The 15,479-nt window shown below is 38.3% G+C and overlaps 1 pseudogene; it reads left to right on the forward strand.

Annotated features, from left to right (window-relative positions):
- Positions 1-7,679: 7,679 nt before the first annotated feature.
- On the forward strand, positions 7,680-8,892 carry LOC140508566 (UBX domain-containing protein 6 pseudogene; annotated as a pseudogene).
- The last annotated feature ends 6,587 nt before the right edge of the window (positions 8,893-15,479 follow it).

Genomic DNA, 15,479 nt, shown 5'->3' on the forward strand with positions numbered 1-15,479 from the left:
ATGCTGAGCTTAGGCGAAAGGAGGTAGGCTAGTTGTGTTCATAGAGGGCATAAAGGAAAGTTCTAAATAAAACAAGCAGTAATATCTGAAGTAAATGAATTTGGAAGGAGAGTAGTCCAAGGCTTAGAAGAACTTTAAGTGCAAAGTTGAATGGGAAGATTTATATGAACTGATGCAAAGTAAAATAAGTGGACAAAGGAAAATAATAGGAACAATGGCCAGAATGATATAATTAGAAAGAAGACATAAGTAAATAGAAGAAAATGAGCATTAGCTAATTTGATAGAAAATATACATTCCTGATTAAGGATGAAAAACTGTTTCTCCCTCTCTGCTTTGCAGAAGTGAAGGGGAAGGGAATGAACATTTGTTAAACAACTATTACACACCAGACGCTACGTTAACCTCTTTTATAAATATTATCTAATTTGTTCCTCCCAACAGTCTCATGATGTAGATGCTGTTTTTATCTCCATCTTATAGATGGAGAAACTGAGTCACACAAAGGTGAGATGACTTGACTAGGAAGTATCTGAATGTAGACTTGAACTCAGATCTTCCTGACTCCACTTAATAGCTGTGTGACCCTGAGCAAGTCATTTTACCTTGTTTGCCTCAATTTCTTCATCTGTAAAATGAGCTAGAGAAGGAAATGGCAGAACACTCGAGTATCTTTGCCAAGAAAATCCTAAATAGAGTCATGAGGAGTTGGGCACAACTGAAAAATGACTGAGCAACAATTGTTTTTATTCTATATCTATGCTGTATCCACTGAGTTATTCTTCTACCTTGATCTAGGGGCGTACAGATGTGGAATGTTTCAAATATTGCAAAATTTAGTTGATGGTTCAGTATGTTGATCTATTTTTTCCTTCTCTTTTTTAAAAAAAAATCATTATTGTAAGTGATAGATCACTACGTAGGGGAAAGAGGAATGATATATTCAAAATTAAAGATAATATAAATGAAAACTTAATAAGCATTAAACATTTTTTGCTTAAAGATCCCCAAAAAAAGACACTTTATTTTATACTAGCATTACTAGGGAACCATTGAAGGTTCTTGAGCAGGGGGGAAAGTAAGATAGGAATTGTACCTTAGAAAGATTATTTTGGCACCTGTAAAAAGGATAGCTTCTAGAAGGGAAGAAACTTACAAACAGGAGTCTGAGTAAGATGGCATTATAGTAGGAGAGAAGGAAGCTGATGAGGGACTGAACTACAGTGGTAGCCATTTAAAAAAATAATTAGCAAGTCATTTTAAAGTGTAACTGAGTTCAGGAAAAGTTTTTGCCCTTCTACATTTCTTTACAAATTATGAATTTGAACATCAAAAATATGTATTTCAGTCTAGAATAGAGTATTGGATATGAATTATTATACTACTCTGCTAGAGTAGAGGTGAGAAAAAAAGACATAAGAAGAGGAGAGGAGAGGAGAGGAGAGGAGAAGAGATCCAAATCCTTAATATTTTGAGAAATGAAAATTAAAACTCTGAGGTTCTATCCCAAACTCATAAGACTGACAAAGTGCACAATAAAGGAATATGGCAAATGGTGGCATGGTTGTGGTGAAACCAGAGCATCTAAGTATTCATAGCTTTGAACTAGTGCAGCCATTTTAGAGAATAACATGAATCTGTGACTCAAAAGTGCATACCCTTTGCCCTCAAATACTCCTACTTGACTTCCCTTAAGTCACAACTAAAATCTTACCTAATCTACAGGGAGCCTTCCTCAACACTTCTTAATTCTAGTGTCTTCCCTGTGTTCATTATTTCTCTTTTATCCTTGTAACTTGTATTATACGTATTTGTTAGCATATTGTCTCCCTTATTAGATTGTAAACTCCCTGAGGGCAGAGACTGTCTTTTACATTCCCAGGACTTAGTACAGTGACTGACACATAGTAGGCACTTAATAAACGTTGATTGACTGATTGATATATACAAGAAATGATTATAACTGTTCTCTTTGTGGAGGCAAAGAACTGGAAACTGAGAGGGTTCCTATCAAATGGAGAATGACTGAGCAAATTTTACTTACATGAGCTCTCCCTCATCCTGTCTACCACTTGGAATCACTGTCTTCCTTCAAGACAGTCAAACCCCATGTCCTCCAAAGGTCCTTTCCTAATACCCCATGTTATTAGTGCTCCCCTTCTCTTTCAGGTTAGCTGTATTTACTTTGTTCATATTTTATACTGACTTTCCTGGATCCATAATGTCTCCCACCCACAATATTCCCTATAGAATTTAAAATACTGTAGAGCTGGGACTCCTGTTTGGATTTGTATTTGTGTCTCCAGCCTTTAGCACAAAGTTTAGCAGAGAGCAGGTGTTTAAGCCCTACTCAATGGACTGAATTAGGAGACTATATAAATCTTCTCCTATTCTTTCTTACTCAGAGGATTCATTTTTCTTTCCCATCCTTTTTTTTCCTACCATGGCCCAAACTAATTAGAACTTGGCTTTATTGTCTTTCAAAAAGACAATGATAATGACTCAGAGTGATAGCAGCTCTTCCCACTTGAGTGCCTTTTTGAAGTTTATCAAGGGGCTTTCCTCTCAATGGTACAAAGAAGTATAAGCACCATTGTGCAGAAAATTAAACAGACTCTAGAAATTGAGCTAACTTTCCCATGGTATTATAGCTAGGGAATACTGGAGCTGGGAGTCAAACCCAGGTCTTGCCTGCTTCAGAGTCCATCATCCTTTACTTAGCACCATACTATCTCTCAATAGGACAAAGGATTAGGGAAGCATGTCAAGATCAAGATGCAAATGTCTCAAGAATCTTATAATAAAGATTAAAATGCATTAAGGGGATGGACAAGGTGATTTCTCAAAGTTTAAGGTTCAATAATTTCATGAAAAAAAGGATGGCATAATAGTTAGCTTCCTTGACTTAGGTCAAGAAGACTCAGTTTCAAGTTCTGCCTCTGACACATATGGACTGGGTGACCCTGGGCAGGTCATTTGCTTTCTCCATATACCAGGCATCTCTCTAAGACTGGAAGAATCAAATGACCCAATAGCAGTTTCCACAGCAAGGAAATCACAAGTCCCTGATGTATCAATTATTTTTCAATGCATCAGTCCATGTGATAAGTCTACCAGGTGCTGCTCAAGACAATGAGGAATATTAGGACAAAGAGTAAAATAAAGCTCCCTCTTGGAGAGCTTAAATTCCACTAGAGGAATTTGTGCCTATACATTCCTCCCCACCTCTTCCAAATCCTTTCACTTATTCCATATATAATTCCAGAAAGAAAGGAAGGAAGGAAGGAAGAACAGAGGAAGGGAGGAGGGGAAGGAGGGAAACAGCAAAGAAAGGGGTGAAGGAAGGAAGGAAGGAAGGAAGGAAGGAAGGAAGGAAGGAAGGAAGGAAGGAAGAAAGGAAGGAAGGAAGGAAGAACAGAGGGAGGGAGAGAGGAGGGGGAAGGAAGGAAAGAGAGAGGAAAGGAGGGAAGGAAGGAAGGAGGGAAGGGCGGAAGGAAAGAAGGAAGGAAAGAAGGAAGAAAAAAGAAAGGAAGAGAAAAAGATAGATTATAGATAGATAGATACATAGATGATAGATAGATAGACAGATAGACAGATAGACAGACAGACAGACAGATAGATAGACAGACAGATAGATAGATAGATAGATAGATAGATAGAGAGATAGAGAGAGAGAGAGATAGAGAGATAGATAGATAGATAAGTGATAGATAGATGGAAGATAGAGATGGGAAATATATACATGTGTGTGGGTTTATAGATAACTAGATATATAGTTATATAATGTAATTATATTAGTGCTGCAATATAGAGGTAAATAGATATGTAGTTCAATATACTTTTAGAGTTAGTAAAGTTTTATTAAGTGCCTACTATTTGTGAGGCACTTGGCACTGAGGATACAAGAAGAATTAAAAGACAATTCCTGCCCTCAAGGAGCTTACAATCTAATGTGGGGAGAAACAAGCAAACAAATATGCACAAGTAACTCTATATAGGGAATAATTCAAAGAAGGAAGGGATTAGAACTAAGAGGGACTGAGAAAGACTTCCTGTCGAATATGGGATTTTAGTTGGGACTTAAAGGAAGCTAGGGAAGACAGAAGGCAGATATACAGAAGGAGAGGATTCTGGATTTGGGGAACTCCCAGAGAAAAGGCCCAGAGTTGAAAGATGGAATGTTTTGTTCAAGAAACAGCAAGGAAGTCAGTGTCCTTGGATAAAAAGTATGTAACAGGGAGGAAGATGTGATAAAAATGGAAAGGTAACGAGGAGGAGGGCTAAACTATGAAGGATTTTGAATGTCATGGAGGTGACAGGGAATCATTGAAATTTATTGAGGAGAGGAACAGTCAGATTTGTACTTTAAGGAAATCACTTTGATGGTTGAAGGGAGGGTGGGTTGGACAGCTATCTCTCTATCTCTCTATCTATATCAAATAATATGATTATTTTGTGTGTGTGTATATATATATATACCTACACATTATATAGAATGTAATTATATATTTATATGATTTGTATATTATATGTATATTATGTTTATCTACAGTCATTTATAGCCATCATTATCATAATGCATGTAAGTAATTGTGTATGAATCAGGGAAAAGGATTTATAAGGCAGAGGATAGAACACAGAAGGAGATAAAAAGAAGGAAATTTCAACCCAGACTTCAATTGGTCACCCCAAATTTGCTCCCAATATTTCAGCTAATAAAGAGAATAATTTCTAGTCAGAACAAATGTGAACTTTTTTTAGGCAAATATATCCAGGAGAACGTGAGCAGCAGATGCTTGCTTCCCTGCTGCCCTGAAATGATGTTAGCCCAGTGTGTGACAGCAATTAATATCTTATTTCTCAAATCAGCCCATTAGAAATAATCATGCAGGTAACTGTGGGCCATTAATCTGCCTTGGAACCCAACATACACTGTCTGATGAGTGGACTGAGCCCAGAGGGATAGAAAGTTATTTTTACAGTCATTAAATGGACCTCAAAAGAGGGTGGGAGGGACCTGGGGAACATTTGAGACCAAGGGCACAATCAGAGACTGAAACAACTAGAAAGGAGCATTGTTGGCTTTCTCTGTAAAGGAAAAGAAGTGCTGGTAGCATCAGAAGCTCCTATCATCCTCATTCATTTTCAGTCTCAGACATCATCCTTCCAATAGTCCATTTTCCAAATTCAGTTCAATTCAAACTTATTCTGTGAAGGGTATTGTGCTAACTGCTGAAGATACAAAAAACAAAAGTTGAAACTAGCCCTGCTCTCAAGGAGATTGCAATATACGTGGCAAAGTTGTGGTGCATATACACAACCATAAATGTATAAATTAATAGAGAGGGAGACAAAGACAGACAGACAGAGCCAGAGAGGAAGATAAAGACAGAGAGACAGAGACAAAGAAAGAGAGAGAGAGAGAGAGAGAGAGAGAGAGAGAGAGAGAGAGAGAGAGAGAGTTTAAGGAAAGTCCTTTTGTTGTGTTTTGTGCTTTGAAGGAAGTTAGGAGTTCTAGGAGGCAGAGGTGAGGAGAGACTTCATTCCATGTGGGAGAGATATCTCAAGTTCTTTTAACAAAGGAACACAATTCCTCATGCCAATGCATGGAGGTAGAGGGCAATAATACTATGGAAAAGGAATGATTTATTTTTCCTTGAATCACTTCGTCAATCGCTACCAATATCAAAGAGTGATAAAAAAAAAAAATATGATGTCAAAAAGGAAGGATCTGAGGTGCCATCTAATTCAATCTGTAGGAGAAAACACTGAGACCAAAAGAAGGGGAAGTTACTTCCCTCCAAATCACATGATTTCTGTCTTGAAAGAATTTCCCATAGAATCATTGATTTAGAGGTGGAAGAGTGCTAACAACTCTTCATTTTACCTCTGACAGAAATGAGGGTCATACCCCAAAATGAGCTAAGCACTCAATCTAAACAATGTCATGCCATGCCACTGCTACCAAAGGTAATCCTTAGTGATAAGGCCAGGTGCATCAGAGACCACAGATATATGTGAGAATGATGAGGTCGAGTGAAACAAGATTGAGAAGTCTGGAGGAATTTCTTTCATTTACGGTTTATATAAGCAGATCTTCATTGGGAGTCTGGGAAGCAATCAGCATCTCTTTGTTGGCCATAAGGAGGACAACACAGAATTTTGTCTTACAATGTTTCTTAATTATTTATCTAGCTTCTGATCTGAAGGAATAGAAAAGTGTGATCCTGTACCTCTGGGGAGGCAGACATATTTATTTTGCATGCTAAAGAATGTGTGACCCTTCCTCACTGGTTTTTGTTTGAGCTCCACATAAATATCATTATTACTGTTATAATTTTGCTTAATATTTTGTTGTTGTGTTTATACAAAGTTAGGGGTATTGTGGAAAGAAAAAAACTGGGTTTAGAGTCAGAAAAGCTGTGATCATAGATGTACAACTGGAAGCAGTCTTAGAGGTTTTGTAATTCAACCTCTTCATTTTACAAATGAGGAAACTAAGCTAGAGAAATTTGAGATTGTAAGATCATAGATTTGGAACTGGACTTGACTCTAGAGGCCAACTAGTTCAATTCCTTCTTCTTACAGATGAGAAAAAAGTGTCCCAGAGATGGGGAATGATGTACCCTAGGGAATATAGGTAGCAAGTACCAAGGTCAGGTTTTCAACCATATTCTTTTTACTCTACGTATAATATTTTTTTTCCATTGCATTATACTATCACTCTTTCTCTCCATGTGACCTTGGACAAAGTCATCCTTAGGGCCTTAATTGTCTCTAAAATAAAGAAGTTAGTATCCTCTTAATAAATAACAATGTGAGTAATACCCTTTAATAAAATGATTTGTTATGTGAAGTTTGGATTCAGTCAAAGGGCAGTTCCTGAGGACCTAGAGGATGAGGCTGCAGGTTTCTCACTTGGTCCCTTCTAGGGATGCTATGGGTCCACTGGCCTTACCCTTGTATTTCTGTTCCTATTCAATCTCTGCCTTACTTAATGCTTTTTTTTTTTTTTTAGATAAGCAAAAGAATTGTTGTTCCATGTCATAAATGTCATTGGGGGCTGGGGAAAGCATCACTTTTCATATCATCTTCATCTTCCAATTTCTTAACTAAGTGTATGTATATAGCCCCATCCCCCACAACTCCCAATTTTAAACAGTCAATAAAATACATCAAAATCTGGCTTCTTCAAAAATTAATTTGGAGACAAAAACTCATTTTACAACATGAGTTGCTCAAGACAACAATAAAATCAAAACTAATTAAAATTACATGATATAATATTAATGACTATATTTAGTCCCAAAGAAGAGATATGACAATGTGACCCATATCCTTCTCTGCAGAAATAGGAGACTATGGGTGTGTAATACTTGGTATAGTGTCAGACTTGGTTGATGTACAACTAGGTGACACAATGGAAAGAGTGTTGGTGTTAGAGTTAGAAGGACCTGGGTTTGAATCTATCCTCAGAGAGTTAGTTAGCTGAGTCATGTTGGGAAAGTCACTTCAACTGTGTTTGCCTCAGTTTCCTTATCTGAATAATGTGAATTATGACAACACCTTCCTCTCAAGTTTGTTATAAAAAATAGAATAAGAGGTTGACCATAACTGCTCTTGTCAGGCCTGTCCCAGACCCTGCCACGCCCTTTCCCCAACCCTTCCCCCAGGCCACAATGAAAAGATTCTTTCAGGAAATTAGACATCAAGTTCAATAGCTTGGGGCTAGGGCAGAAACTCACTGACCAGGCTGGGGGGAGTGAGGAGGGGGTGGGGGAGAGAAGTTGCCAATGATGTCTAAATGGTAGCAGCAGCAGCAGTGCTGACCAGGCTGGAGCAGAAGCCACCAAGGTCCAAGGGATACATGTCCTAAGATTCTTTTCAGGAACAAGTGAAGAAGGAATTACAAGCAGAAGTCACCAGCAATGGGAGTGCTGAGTCTACTGGAGCAAATGTGGTACCCGAGGAGGAGGGGTCTTCAAACCTGTCTATGAGTGGGGTTTATCTTACCTGCCAAAGAAGCCATTAACAAGCATTCACACAAAGACTGTTTCCATCATGAAGATCCATATGTTCAGCAGGGACTGAGAGAAAGTAAAATTGGGGGTGAACATCATTGGCAAGTGCCTGGACAACTTCTTCACCCAGAAGAAGAGACATACAGGAAAATCAAATTGCAAAACAAAATATTTCAGGAGTTGGTCAACTGCTTAGAAGGGGCTAATGAATTTTTTGAGGGCATTGGGTTTGAGAAGATGACCTTCCTTATTCCAGAACAAGAGACCTCCAGGGGCACTGTGAGCTGAGTGAGGATGCCTTGACCCAGGTAGAGAAGCTGGAACAGCACAAAGTCACCTTGCAGAGCTTGGAGCCTGTGCTGGCTCAGCAGTGACGAATCTTCAAGCCCTTCCCACTGGCCACCTAGTTTGACTTACCTGAGGACTTCTTCCACCTCACAGCATAGGAGTTCAAAGGAGAGCAGCAGCTAAGGGCAGACACTGTGGAATGGCTGAGAGTGCTTCAGACCAACACCATGAGGGAGAAGGAGAAGCAGAGGGAAATGCGAAAATACACCTATTCCTTCTTACAGGTTCGCTTTCCAGATGGGCACATCCTCCAGGATACCCTCTAAGCTTGGGATCTGTTATCTGCACTCTACAGCTTAGGGAAGGAGGCCTTATTCAATGACTGGCTACCCTTTGAACTGCTTCCTACAGGCAGGCATAAACTGTTGGATGAAAACCTGGCCTTTAAGGAATGTGGCCTTCAGCTCTTCTGACTCTCTCTTGGGATATAGGTATCTTGGAAGACATTAAGGCATCAGGGGCTGAGCAATCCCCTGGAATTCTGAAACCTGAACTTTTTGCAACTGTGGAAAACCTCACATAAAATTAAACCAGGCTTGGCCCAGTTGTTTCTGTCTCATGCTCCTCCCCTCTTGTAATCCTTCCCCTTGTCCCTTGTCTCCAAGATTTCGAGCAGAAACTGATTTTCATAGCCTTTTGCTTGGGGAGGCAGGCTGCAATGTAGAGGTGGAATTAGTTCAAGAATTGAGGAGAGTTGTCCTCCCAACATAGGCAGACTAGGATATATGGTGTCCCTTTCCTTGCACCCTGACACTTTGGTTTCCAGACCAGGGTCATAAGAGCTTTCCCTGATCTCAGAGAACATGGCTGGATATAACTTTGTGGAGGCTTCCCACCTACCTTGGAAAAGCTAACTTTGTGCTGCTTTTCGTGTACATGATCTAAAAACTTGCTCTAAGTAGCTATTCACAGACAGGTTATTGAACTTAAGGTATAGTTTGAGTAGAGAGATTCTTGGCATTTCACTGGTGGAGGATCAAGTCTAGGGCATGAGGGAAGGACTTCCTTGGCTGGTGGGATCTACTTCATAGCTAGGTTCAGCTACTCTCTTATGTTCTTGTATATAAAATGGACAAAGAAGCAACTGGTGCATCATTACGTGATACCTATAACACTAAATTATGAACAGGATTAAACAGAATAAGATAATATTTGTAAAGAGTTATATAAGTACTGGGGCAGCTATGTGGTACAGTGGATAGAGTGTCAGGCCTGAAGACAGGAAAACCCATCTTTCTGGCTTCAAATTCAGCTTCAGATACTTACTGTCTATGTGATCCTAGGCAAGTCACTGAATGGTATTTGTCTCAGTTTTCTCATCTTTAAAATAGGAAGGGAAAGGCAAATCACTCCAGTATGTTTGCCAAGAAAATCCCAAATGGGGTCATGAAGATTTGGACATGACTCAAATGACTTAACAACAAAGAATCTAAATGCTACCTCATGTTTTGTGTTTGCTGAAATGATCTTCTTGTCCTCATTAGTGGTGTTGTTTTTCTTTTTTTCTTTTCCAGTTTGTTGATATTAGAGCTGGTTTTCTAGGTCAAGAAAGCAGCAGGGAAATATTGGGAAATAAATATATCAAAAAAGTATTTTTAATGACTCACCATAAGATTTCTTTAAGGTTGTCTTTGAGCGCAGTTTAATCTTCAGGTACAAATTTATTGTGTGCATATGTGGAATGGTATAGTCAGCAATATTATAGTGTCATTCATTTTGAGTCAAAGGTTTTGAATTGGAATACCAGCTTTTCTGTTCAATACTAACCCTGGAATCAGGATACTTTGTTGTTCAGTCATGGTCTACTATCCCTGAAATCATTTGGGATTTTCTTGGCAAAGATCCTGGAATGGTTCGCCATTTCCTTCTCTAGTTCATTTGACGTATAAGTAAACTGAGGCAAACAGGGTGAGGTGACTTGCCAGGGTCACATAGCTAGGAAGTGTCCTGTACTGGATTTGAATTTATGTCTTTCTGACTCCAGAGCTGGCACCTAGTTGCCCCTGAAATCAGAATGAGTTTAGTACAAATCTAACCTCAGATAATTACCAGCTGTCCTATCCTGGGCAAATCACTTTGCCTCAGTTTTCTCATCTCTAAAATGGTGATGACAGCACCTGTCTTGCCAAGTTGTTGTGAGACTCAAATGAGATAATAATTGTAAAGCACTTAACGCTGTGTCTGGAACATTGTAAGTGATACAAAAATGTTAGCTATTGTTATTATCCCTGTCTGTTAAAAAAGAAGTTTGGACTAGATATTCTCTGAAGTCCTTCCCAGCATTACCTGCTTCAATCTTTCCAAAAAAAAGTATGAACAGTATGTGTATTCACACCTTCCCCTAGGATAATATACAAAAGTGTCAATGGAACTGATGTGCTAACAACCTCTAAAGAATTCAGCAGCCATCTAATAAATATAGCAGTAAGCTTAGAATGGAAGTCTCAATTTGGGCACAACTAGCTAGTGGTTGATGTCTCTCCTTCTTGTTCTACACAATAAATGCTTACAAGATCAACGAGGAAAGCATGGGGAGGTCCTTTGATTTAGCTGTGCTCATTGGGATGGTTCAGAGAAAAGGAATTTACATGCACACACACACACACACACACACAAGCACATTTTGTGTGTATATATACAGAAAATATATTAGGTACCTATGTGCATATAGGTATATGCAAAATTGAATACATATACACATATATTAATGTATGCATCCACATCCATACACACAGTAGATTTCTCTATATATCTATAGATGAACATATGGATATGTTGATTGAATCCAAACACTCCTATCGGCACCTGCTATAGGTTTCTCACCCTATGCAATAAAACAACTGGTGCTTCCTGCACCTCCCACTAAGCTTCCTCCTGCTGATTACCAGTGCTAATGATCATTAATGACCGATAATTATTTCACAGAAACAGTAATAAAATTACCTGGTGTGGCATTAGCTGTAAATTTTAGCCTCCTTATTTGCCCACGCCCTTCTCCTACCTCCCATACTCAATGAGATCCACTTTCTTTGCTAACAACGAAAATGTGATTTCTTTCAGTTTTTGTCCCCTGGGCAGAAACTCTTGGAAAGTCTGCTTGGCAGAGAAACCGGATAGTATAGTTCCCAGAGAATCCATTTGGAGGGTTTGATTTCTAGAGGGAGGAAAGGTCTGGGGCCTCATGGCTATACATCATCAATTATTAGAGGAAGGGTAAGGCATAAGCATTTATATACCACCTACCCGACTGGCAGGCACTAGGCTGAGCACTTTACAAATATTATTTAATTTGATCCTCGTAGCAATCTTATGAGGTAGATGCTATTTCTCTTTCAGTTTTACAGTTGAGGAAAGTGAGGCAGAGAAGAAGAGACTTCCTGGGGGTTATATAGCTAGGACATACCTGAAACTAAATTGAATTCCAGTGTTCTTTTCTTCAAGCTTAACACTCTATCTGCTGTGCCACTTAACTGCCAAAAATGAATAGGCAAAGAATCCAATTCCAGAATCACAGAATCTCAGTATTGTAATGTTAATCTATAAAATGGGGTTAATAAAATAGGGATGTTAATTTTCAAAGTTGTTGTGAAGATCAAATGAAATATTTATAAAGCACCTTGTAAATCTTAAAATGTTATATGAATATTATCTAATATGTTATTATTAATTATTAGAAAGTAAATCAGCTATCAAAACTTTAGAACCCATCCCTGAATAAAATGTTCTTAAAAACAATATCCTTAAAAATATCCCCAGCTAATGACTAGCCAGTCTGTCTATGAAGAGTTCTTAGGATAGTGAACATACTACTTTCCAAAGCAGCAGCCTCTTCCATATATTTCTCTAATAAGTTAGAAATTGTTTCTGATGTCATTCTTAAATTTTATATTTTAAATTTCTATCATTCCTACTTCTGCCTTCTGGGAACAAAAGAAAACCAAACATTCATATCTTGAGGACAATTTTTTATGTCACTGTGTAAGAATATGTGGAATATATAGATTTGGCATCATTGTAGACTGAAAACTGTAAGGGACGTGAGGATCATCTAGTGCAACTCCACTCAGTTTTCAGATGGAGAAACTGAAGCCCAAAGAGCTCACGTGACTTTCCCAAGTTCATACATGTAGCAGGCATTAGAGGTGGGATTTGAACCTAGTTCTTTTGATTCTGCAGCCAGGGGTGGCTATCCCGTACTGCTTCATCACTTAGGCAAAGAGTTAAAAGACAAAACCATGAAAGAAGATATGTCAATTCAAAGCCTGAAAAGGACTCAAGCGAACAGAGCTAAGGTGGTGGAGTGAAAACATGGACTCACCTGAACTCTCCCACAAACTCCTGCAGATACCTCTAAAAAGTGAATCTGAATATATTTTAAAGTGGCAAAATTCACTAGGAAACACAGTGTGGCAGATTTCAAGCGCAGGACAGCCCAAAAGGTTTATGGAAAGTTCTGTTACAATGTTACAATGGATGGGGTGAGCGCAGAGCACATAGGCTGCATCAGAGCAGACTCAACCATAGCAGAGTCGGGAGGGAAAAACCCAGGTGATCTGAGTCACCAGCTGCAGTGCTGATTCCCCAAACTCTCAGTAAAGGATGCGAGTCAGGCAGAGTTGGGTGAGAGAGAAGCACAGGGTCACCTCAGTCATAAGATTGCTCCTAGGGCTATTAGTCCATAAGCTGAATGTTTGAAAGTCACTTACTTGAATGTCCAGGAGTCAAGATGGTGGAGTAATCTGTAAGTACTCTCACCCTCCCTTGTTGCCTTTCAAAAATCTAGAGAATATTGGCCCAGTAAAAATACGGGAATAGTAAGACCAGCAGCAAGGGCACATCAGTCTTTTAGCTAGGGAGGTTGGTGACATCAAAGTGAAGAGTACTTCTTACTGTGGCTCAAGAGGACCAGGTCCCTAACTTCCAGTACAAAATCGTGGGACAGAGTCCCCTGTGCCCCAGAAATAGAGACCCACTATAAAAGCCAGGAAAAAAGGCAATCACCATGAGCAAGAAGAAAATTAGAAAAGCAAAGATCATAGAATTTTATTATGAGGGCAGGGAAGATCAAAGTATGAATTCAGAAGACAACCAAACTGATACTATACCCACATCTGAAGCCTCAAATGGGAATATGAACTTCTCTCTAGCCCAGAAAGCATTTTTGGAAGCCTCAAGAAGGATTTAAAAAGCAAATTAGAGAGGTAAAAGAAAAATTGACCAAGGATTTTAAAAATACAACTGACAAAATAAAAAAAAAATTCAGTGAAGAGAACAGCTCCTTAAAAAGTAAAATTGACCAAATGGAAAGGAAGTACAAAACTTAACTGAAGAAAATAATTCCTAAAAAGAAACAACTGAACAAATAGAAAAGGAGGTACAGAAGCTAACTGAAGAAAATAGTTTATTAAAAGTCTGAATTGGGCAAGTAGAAGCTCATGACCCTACGAGGCATCAAGAATCAATTAAACAAAATCTAAAGAATGAAAAAACAGAAGAACATGTAAAATAGCTCATTGGAAAAGCAACTGAGCTATAAAATAGATCCAAGAGAGAAAATCCAAGAATTATTGGTCTACTGGAAAGCCATGATGAAAGAAAAAAGCCTGAAGAGTATCTTCCAAGATATCATAAAGGAAAACTGTCATGAGGTCCTAGATCCAGGGGGCAAAAATAGTCATTGAAAAAATCCACTGATCACCTCCTGAAAGAGATCTCAAATTGAAAATGCCAAAAAATATCATTGCACACTTCCATAATTATCAGGTCAAGGAAAAAATACAAGTAACCAGAAAAAAGTAGTTCAAATGTCAAGGAAATACAGTTAGGGTCACAACTTCTACATTAAAATATAAGCAGTATTGGAATATGATATTTCATAAAGCAAAGGAGCTTGGACTACAACCAAGTATCAATTATCCAGAAAAACTGAGAACAATCTTTTAGGCAATGAGGTGGGTATTCAGTGAAATAAGAGATTTCCAGAACTTCCTAATGAAAAGGCCAGAGCTCAATAGAAAATTTGGTCTTCAAATACAAGAATCAAGAGAGGCATACAAAGGTAAACAAGAAAACAAAAGAAAAAAAATCCTTGTTGTTTAATATGGACAAACAGTTTACATTCCCATATAGGAGGATGATACTTGCTACCCTTGAAAATAGTATATTTAATGAAACCTGTTAAAGGGATGTACACAGATAGAGGTTGTGGGTATAAATTGAATGATATGATGCTTAAAAAAACTAATTAAGGGGTATAAAGAGAGATGAGGAAAAGAAGAGGTAGAAAAGGGTAAATTACATCACATGAGGAGGTTAAAAATAACCAAAAAGCAAAAAAAAGCAGAGGGAAAATGGGAAGAAGATGAGAATTGTTTGAGCTTTCCTCTAATCAGATTTGGTTCAAGGAACAAACAACATACTCAGTTAAGGACAGAAATCTAATTTGTCTTAAAGGCAGTAGGAGAGCAAAAGAGAAAGAAAATGGAGGGTGATTAGAAAGGACGGAAGAAGGAGTAAGGGGAAAGTGAAAGAAAAAGGAGGGGGGCTGATAGCAGGGAGGGAAGATTGAGGGAGATGATGATCAAAAAGAATCTTTTGAGGAGGGGAAGAGAGATATAAAAGCACAAATGGAGGTGGATGATATGATAGAGAGAAAGATACATATAGCAATTATAACAGGTAATTAGAATGGGACAAACTCTCCCATAAAGTAGAGGCATATAGCAGAATGGATTAAAAAACATAATCCTACAATATGTTGTTTACAAGAAACACATTAGAAACAGAAAGGTACACATAGGGTACCTAAGGTAAAAGGTTGGAGCAGATTACATTTGGTTCAGCTGAAGGAAAAAAAAAAAACCATAGATAGCAATCATAATCTCAGACAAAGCAAAAGCAAAAATAGATCTAATCAAAAGAGATAAGAAAGGAAACCACATCCTGTTAAAAGACACCATAGAGAGTGAAGTAATATCATTACTAAACATATACACATCAAGTGGTATAGAATCCAGATTCTTAAAGGAGAAGTTAAGGGACTTATAGGGGAAAATAGACCACCAAACTATAATAGTAGGGGACCTCAACTTCTCCATCTCTGAACTTGAT

Source organism: Notamacropus eugenii, chromosome 5, assembly GCF_028372415.1.
Source record: "Notamacropus eugenii isolate mMacEug1 chromosome 5, mMacEug1.pri_v2, whole genome shotgun sequence".
NCBI lineage: Eukaryota > Metazoa > Chordata > Mammalia > Diprotodontia > Macropodidae > Notamacropus > Notamacropus eugenii.